Below are 7,567 nucleotides of genomic sequence, written 5' to 3' on the forward strand. Positions count from 1 at the left end.
CGCTTATTTACTTTTCCGTTGCTACTGTTACAACTACTACAAAAATCCAAAAACTATTATCTTTACTTTTGCTACCGTTACCTTTATTATCATACCACTTTTGCTACTAATTACTTTGCTGCAGATACTAAGTTATCCAGGTGTGGTTGAATTGACAACTCAAATGCTAATACTCAAGAATATTCTTTGGCTCCCCTTGGGTCGAATCAATAAATTTGGGTTGAATACTTTACCCTCGAAAGTTGTTGCGATCCCCTACACTTGTGGGTTATCAAGACTAATTTCTGGCGCCGTTGCCGGGGAGCATAGCTCTATTCTCCGAGTCACTTGGGATTTATATCTGTTGATCACTATGAAGAACTTGAAAGACGACAGAACCAAGATTTTGCCCTCAACTACGAGGGGAGGTAAGGAACTACCATCTAGCTCTGCACTAGATTCTCCTTCCGTTATTAGCAAGCTTGCGACACCCAAACCTGCTACTGCTATGAATTCTGATATGTCGCATGTTATTGATGATGCCACTTTTGCTATGCATGATGAAACTACTTCTGTGCGTGATACTACTTTGCCATTAGGTGAATTTCTTGATGAACAACTTGCTAGAGTTAGGGGGAATGAAATTATTGAAGATGCTATTATTGATGATAGTGATGATGAAAATTCTCCCAATGATTATGTATTGCATGTTGTTCCTGAGGGTTACGTTATGAATGAAGAAGCTGCTAGAGCTATCTTTGCTTGCAATGATAGATATGATCTTAAGAAATTATTAGCTAAATGGAAGCAGCAGTCTCTTAATGCTAGAATGAAACCTGACCCTGCTTTTGCTACTTCACCTATCCGTGTTACTGATAAGGATTATGAATTCTCTGTTGATCCTGAGATTATTACTTTAGTTGAATCTAATCCTTTTTATGGCCTTGAATCTGAAACTGTTGTGGCACATCTTACCAAGTTAAATGATATAGCCACCCTGTTTACTAATGATGAGAGATCTCGCTATTTTTATATCCTTAAGATATTTCCGTTCTTATTAAAGGGTGATGCTAAGACTTGGTATAATTCTCTTGCTCCTGGTTGTGTGCGTAGTCCCCAGGATATGATTTATTACTTCTCTGCTAAATATTTCCCTGCTCATAAGAAATAAGCTGCCTTGCGGGAAATATATAATTTTGTGCAAATCAAAGAAGATAGTCTCCAACAAGCTTGGGGGAGGCTTCTCCGGTTACTTAATGCTTTGCTTGATCATCCTCTCAAGAAAAATGAAATACTTGATATCTTTTATAATGGACTAACCGATGCTTCCAAGGACTACTTGGATAGTTGTGCTGGTTGTGTTTTCAGGGAAAGAACAGTCGATGAAGCTGAAATATTATTGAATAATATGTTGACTAATGAAAATAATTGGACTCTTCCTGAGCCAATTCCTGAGGCAATTCCTGAACCAATTGAGCCAACTCCTGAGCCTATTCCTAAACCCACTCCAAAGAAGAGAGGTGTTTTATTCCTCGGTCCTGAAGATATGCAAGAGGCAAAGAAATCAATGAAAGAAAAAGGTATTAAAGCTGAAGATGTTAAGAATTTACCTATTGAAGAAATACATGGTCTTAATGTACCGCCTGTTGAAGAACCACATTGTCTTGATAACCCGACACAGGTAGTAAAGGTAAATTCTCTCTACAGATATGATAAAGTTGAAATCCCCTCTACTAAATTTCATAGCCCATGCTTAGATGAATTTGATGACTTTATGGCTAGACAAGAAAGTTTTAATGCTTATGTTGGTAGAGAGTTAAAGAATAATGCTTTCGAGATAGGACGCATGAGCGATAATATGGCTAGAGTTAAAGGTGAACTCAAACTCATTAGCAAATATGCTTCTATGGTTGCTACTCAAGCTGAGCAAGTACTCAAAGCTCAAAATGATTTGCTCGATGAATTAAATAATAAAAATGACTTTGCTGTTAGAGTGGCTACTAGAACTGGTAGAATGACTCAGGAACCTTTGTATCCTGAAGGCCACCCTAAGAGAATCGAGCAAGATTCTCAGAGAAACAATTTAGAGGCACCTAGTTCTTCCAAAAAGAAGAAAAAGAAAAACGATAGAACTTTGCATGCCTCTAGTGAACCTACTGTAGACACACCTGAGAATCCTAATGATATTTCTATTTCTGATGCTGAAACACAATCAGGTGATTAACATGAACCTAGTGATAATGTTAATGATAATGTTCATGTTGATGCTCAACCTAGCAAAAACAATGAAGTAGAGATTGAACCTGCTGTTGATAACCCACAATCAAAGAATCAATGTTATGATAAGAGAGATTTTGTTGCTAGGAAGCACGGTAGAGAAAGAGAACCATGGGTTCAGAAACCCATGCCCTTTCCTCCTAAACCATCCAAAACAAAGGATGATGAGGATTTTGAGCGCTTTGCTGAAATGGTTAGACCTATTTTCTTACGTATGCGCTTAACTGATATGCTCAAAGTAAACCCTTATGCTAAGTATATGAAGGATATCATCACAAATAAAAGAAAGATACCGGAAGCTTAAATTTCCACCATGCTTGCTAATTACACTTTTAAGGGTTGAATACCAAAGAAACTTGGAGATCCGGGGGTACCAACTATACCATGCTCCATTAAAGGAAATTATGTTAGAACTGCCTTATGTGATCTTGGAGCCGGTGTTAGTATTATGCCTCTCTCTTTATATCGTAGACTTGAATTGAATAAGTTGACACCTACTGAAATATCTTTGCAAATGGCTGATAAATCAACTGCTATACCTGTCGGTATTTGTGAGGATGTGCCTGTTGTGGTTGCAAATGTCACTATCTTAATGGACTTTGTTATTCTTGATATTCCCGAGGACGATAGTATGTCGATTATCCTTGGTAGACCTTTTCTGAATACTGCAGGGGCTGTTATTGATTGCAACAAAGGCAATGTCACTTTTTCATGTTAATGGTAATGAGCATACGGTACACTTTCCGATGAAACAATCTCAAGTTCATAGCATCAATTCTATTGGAAAAGTTCCAACTATTATTATTGGAGGTTTTGAATTTCCTCTCCTTACTGTCAAGAAAAAGTATGATATTCTTATTGTTGGGGATTTTCATATCCCCGTTGAGGTAACTTAGTGTTATTCGAAATTTCTCCAATTCCGTGTTATTCGGAATGAGTTTGTTAACAAGACTTGATCAACCTTGTTAGTGGATTCATTTTGATGATCATGAGACGGATGAAACTAGAAGGCACAACCTTCTGTACCCACTTTTTACTTTCTGTTATTTAGAATAAATAAAGCAAAAATAGTATTATCTGTCTGTTTTCTGAATTATCTGTGCATTGAAAAATATCCCAAAAATAAAAGTGCTCCAAATGCCCTGCAAATTTAGTATGATTTTTTAATGGAATATTTGAGGATTTTAGGCACTGAAAACACTGCAGGAGGGGCAAGCACCGGACCACGAGAGTGGAGGGCGCGCCCCCCTATAGGGCGCACCCCCTGTCTCGTGGGCCCCTGGTGGCCCCCCTCCACTTATGCCAGCACCCACACACTTCATCTTCTACCCAAAAAATCCCCATCCAGCTCAAGCACGAGTTCTAGCTCATTTTGCTGCGATTTTCGATCTCCTTGCTCAAAGCTCCATTCACAAAACTGCTTTGGGAGATTGTTGCTTGGTATGTGACTCCTCCATTGGTCCAATTAGTTTTTGTTCTAGTGCTTTATTCTTTCCAAATTTTTGCTGCCTAGGTGACCATGTTCTTGAGCTTGCATGTTAAATTTATGAGGTCCCAAGCAATTCCAATGCATGATATAGGATCTAGGCACTTGTAGGAGTAGTTGCTACCAATCTTGTTTAGTTTTACTCACTTTTATTTTGAAGTTACTAAAATTTCAGAAATTTTCAGAAAATGTTAAGGAAATTTTTGAGGGGCTCTTCTAGCCGAGGCTCTCAGGAAAAACAAGCCAAATAGAAGGAAAAAGCCAAGTATAATCTTCCTCGCTTAGCGGAAGTACGGTCGAGTGAATGGCCATGCAATGATTTCTTGAAAGAAGCTGGAATTCATGAAGATTTTTATTCTTTGATCGAGACTGCAGGCCTCACCGGTTTCATTAACGACCGGATCGATCAGTATCTCTTACTCACCAATACTTTCGTGCAAAACATTTATTATTATCCTAAGAAGTCACCGCCTGCAGTATCATTTCATTTATATGATGAATTCAAAGAAATGTCTTTACGTGATTTTTGCGTGGTGTGTAGGATACCTTATGAGGGAGAATTAGAGGAACCCCATCGTGAAGATGTGGATGGCTTTGTTAGTACTATCGCTATAGAGGAGCCAAAGAAGGGTTCAGAGGCAAAAGTCTCTAGCATACACTTTCCTGTTTTACGCTATTTTGCCATATTTGCTAGTAGATGCTTGATTGGTCGTGGAAATAGTGGAAACTTGAGCATTCCTGATATTATCATTCTTCAACATGCTTTGCTTGGAGACAATACTTTTAGTATGGGTGCCGTCGTTGCTAAACGGCTAGCCCTGAATCGTACAAAAGGCCCCATTTTTGGAGGTATCTATGCTGCACGTCTTGCTTGACATTTTCAGATACCCATTAGGCACCATGAGAAAGAGGAGATAAAATTGTCTCCTCACATTTTAGATTACAAGAGCATGGTAGCACACAAGTTTATTGTTGACAATGAAGAGAGGATGCTCTTGTATAAACTTAGATTTAATAAGAAACACTTTGAGATTATTATTTTGCCTGCGCCTCTGTTGTTTGATTTGCTTGCAGAAAATCTTCTTGTCACACCGGAAGCGATGAAATAACAATCATCGAGCCCAAGCTTTCACTCCAGAGCCTGAACCTGAGCCGGAACCTGAACTGGACCCTTATCGTGCATCATCTGTCCAGTGGGATCCGGAGATGACCAGCCAGTGGTATCCTGATTACACCTCCCATTACACTGGGGAGAGTAGCGGCGGTCCTTGGTACTAGACCAACTTAGGCCAAAAGCCTAAGCTTGGGGGAGTACGTATTTCTCACCGACTTTACATTCATGTTCACACACTAGTCGTCGGTGCTCATACTCTTTCATTGTATTATCCATGCTAGTTTAAATTTCTTTTTCTAGTTTTCTTCTTGTGTGTTCGACAAACCTTGAGAAAACCAAAAAAATTAGTTAGTTTAATTTCCATGCTTGTGGTAGAAATTAAAATGAAAACCCAAAAAGATTTCTAGTTCTTCTTCTTACTTGTTGGGAGCTTTCCCGTGTAAATAGTTTTCTTTTCTTTCTTTCATTTGGGGGTCGAGAAGACCATATTGAAAATGTTTAGTGGCTCTCATATGCATGATTGTTTATTTAACTTAGAGCCCATATTACTTGTCTTCTCTCTTGAGTTGAATGCTTGCAGATTCCAGCTTAGTCCAATGCATGTGCACTCTTATTATTATACACATCGTTCGGTCGTGCAAGTGAAAGGCAATAATGACGATATATGATGGACTTATTGAGATGAGAAAAGCTGGTATGAACTCGACCTCTCTTGTTTTTGTAAATATGATGAGTTCATCGTTTCTGAGTCAGCTTATTATGAAGTAAACATATTTGCAATGACATTTAGAGATTATAGTTGCTTGTGCCATGCTTGATTAGCTATGAGTTATAATGGTTTACCTTGCGTGCCAACATGCTATTAGAATGATTATGATGTGGTATGATGGGATGGTACCCTCCTTTGAATGTATTGAGTGTGACTCGACTTGGCACATGTTCACGCATGTAGTTGAATCAAATCAACACAGCCTTCATGATATTTATGTTCATGGTGGATTATATCCTACTCATGCTTGTACTCGGTGTGAATTAATTTTAATGCATGTTTATGACTGTTGTCCCTCTCTCAGTTGGTCGCTTCCCAATCTTTTGCTAGCCTTCACCTGTACTAAGCGGGAATACTGCTTGTGCATCCAAACTCCTTAAACCCCAAAGTTGTTCCATATGAGTCCACTATACCTTCCTATATGCGGTATTTACCTGCCGTTCCAAGTAAATTTGTATGTGCCAAACTCCAAACCTTCAAATGAAATTCTGTTTTGTATACTCGAGCAGCTCATGTTACAACTAGGGCTGCCTATATCTTCCATGCTAGGTGGGTTATTCTCAAGAGGAGTGGACTCCGCTCCTCATTCACGAGAAAGGGCCGGTAACCGGGATGCCCAGTCCCATGATCCAAAAAGATCAAAGCAAATCAAAAATAATTAAACAAAACTCCCCCAGGGCTTTTGTTAGTTGGAGACACTCGTTGTTTCGAGCAAGCCATGGATTGATGCTTGTTGGTGGTTGGGGGAGTATAAACCTTTACCATTCTGTTTGGGAATTGCCTATAATGCATGTAGTATGGAGGATACAGCCATCTCATAGTTGTCGCGTTGACAGCAAAAGTATGCCGCTCAAAATGTTATTCAATCTCTATTTTAAAATCGAGCTCTGGCACCTCTACAAATCCCTGCTTCCCTCTGCGAAGGGCCTATCTATTTACTTTTATGTTGAGTCATCACCCTTCTTATTAAAAAGCACCCGCTGGAGAGCACACCGTCATTTGCATTCATTACTATTGGTTTATATTGGGTATGACTTGACTGGATCTCTTTTACCATGAATTACAATGTTTAGTCAGTCCTTGATCTTTAAAGGTGCTCTGCATTTATGTTTTGCGGTCTCAGAAAGGGCTAGCGGGATACCATTTTGTTATATCATGTTATAATTGTTTTGAGAAAGTGTTGTCATCCGAGTTTTATTATTATGGCTCGCTAGCTGATTATGCTGTTGATATGAGTAATTGTGAAACCTAAGTGTTATTGTGAGTATGGTTAGTTCATAATATTTGCTGAAACTTGAATGCTGGCTTTTCATGTTTACAACAACAAGAGCAAACAGAGTTTGTAAAATTTTTTCTTTATCACTTTCAGTTTATCAACTGAATTGCTTGAGGACAAGCAAAGGTTTAAGCTTGGGGGAGTTGATACGTCTCCAACGTATCTACTTTTCCAAACACTTTTGCCCTTGTTTTGGACTCTAACTTGCATGATTTGAATGAAACTAACCCGGACTAACGCTGTTTTCAGCAGAACTGCCATGATGTTGTTTTATGTGTAGAAAAGAAAAGTTCTCGGAATGTCCTCAAAATCCACGGAGGCACTTTTTGGAATTAATAATAATTTCTGGGTGAAAGAAATACACCAGGGGGCCCACACCCTGTCCACGAGACAAGGGGGCGCCCCCGCCCCCTATAGGGCGCACCCCCTATCTCGTGGGCCCCCTGGACCTCCACCGACCTCAACTCCAACTCCATATATTCACATTCGGGGAGAAAAAAACAGAGAGAAAGTTTCATCCTGTTTTACGACACGGAGCCGCCGCCAAGCCCTAATCTCTCTCGGGAGGGCTGATCTGGAGTCCGTTCGGGGCTCCGGAGAGGGGGATTCGTTGCTATCGTCATCATCAACCATCCTCCATCACCAATTTCATGATGCTCACTGTCG

The sequence above is a fragment of the Triticum dicoccoides genome, chromosome 4B, assembly GCF_002162155.2.
Source record: "Triticum dicoccoides isolate Atlit2015 ecotype Zavitan chromosome 4B, WEW_v2.0, whole genome shotgun sequence".
Lineage (NCBI taxonomy): Eukaryota > Viridiplantae > Streptophyta > Magnoliopsida > Poales > Poaceae > Triticum > Triticum dicoccoides.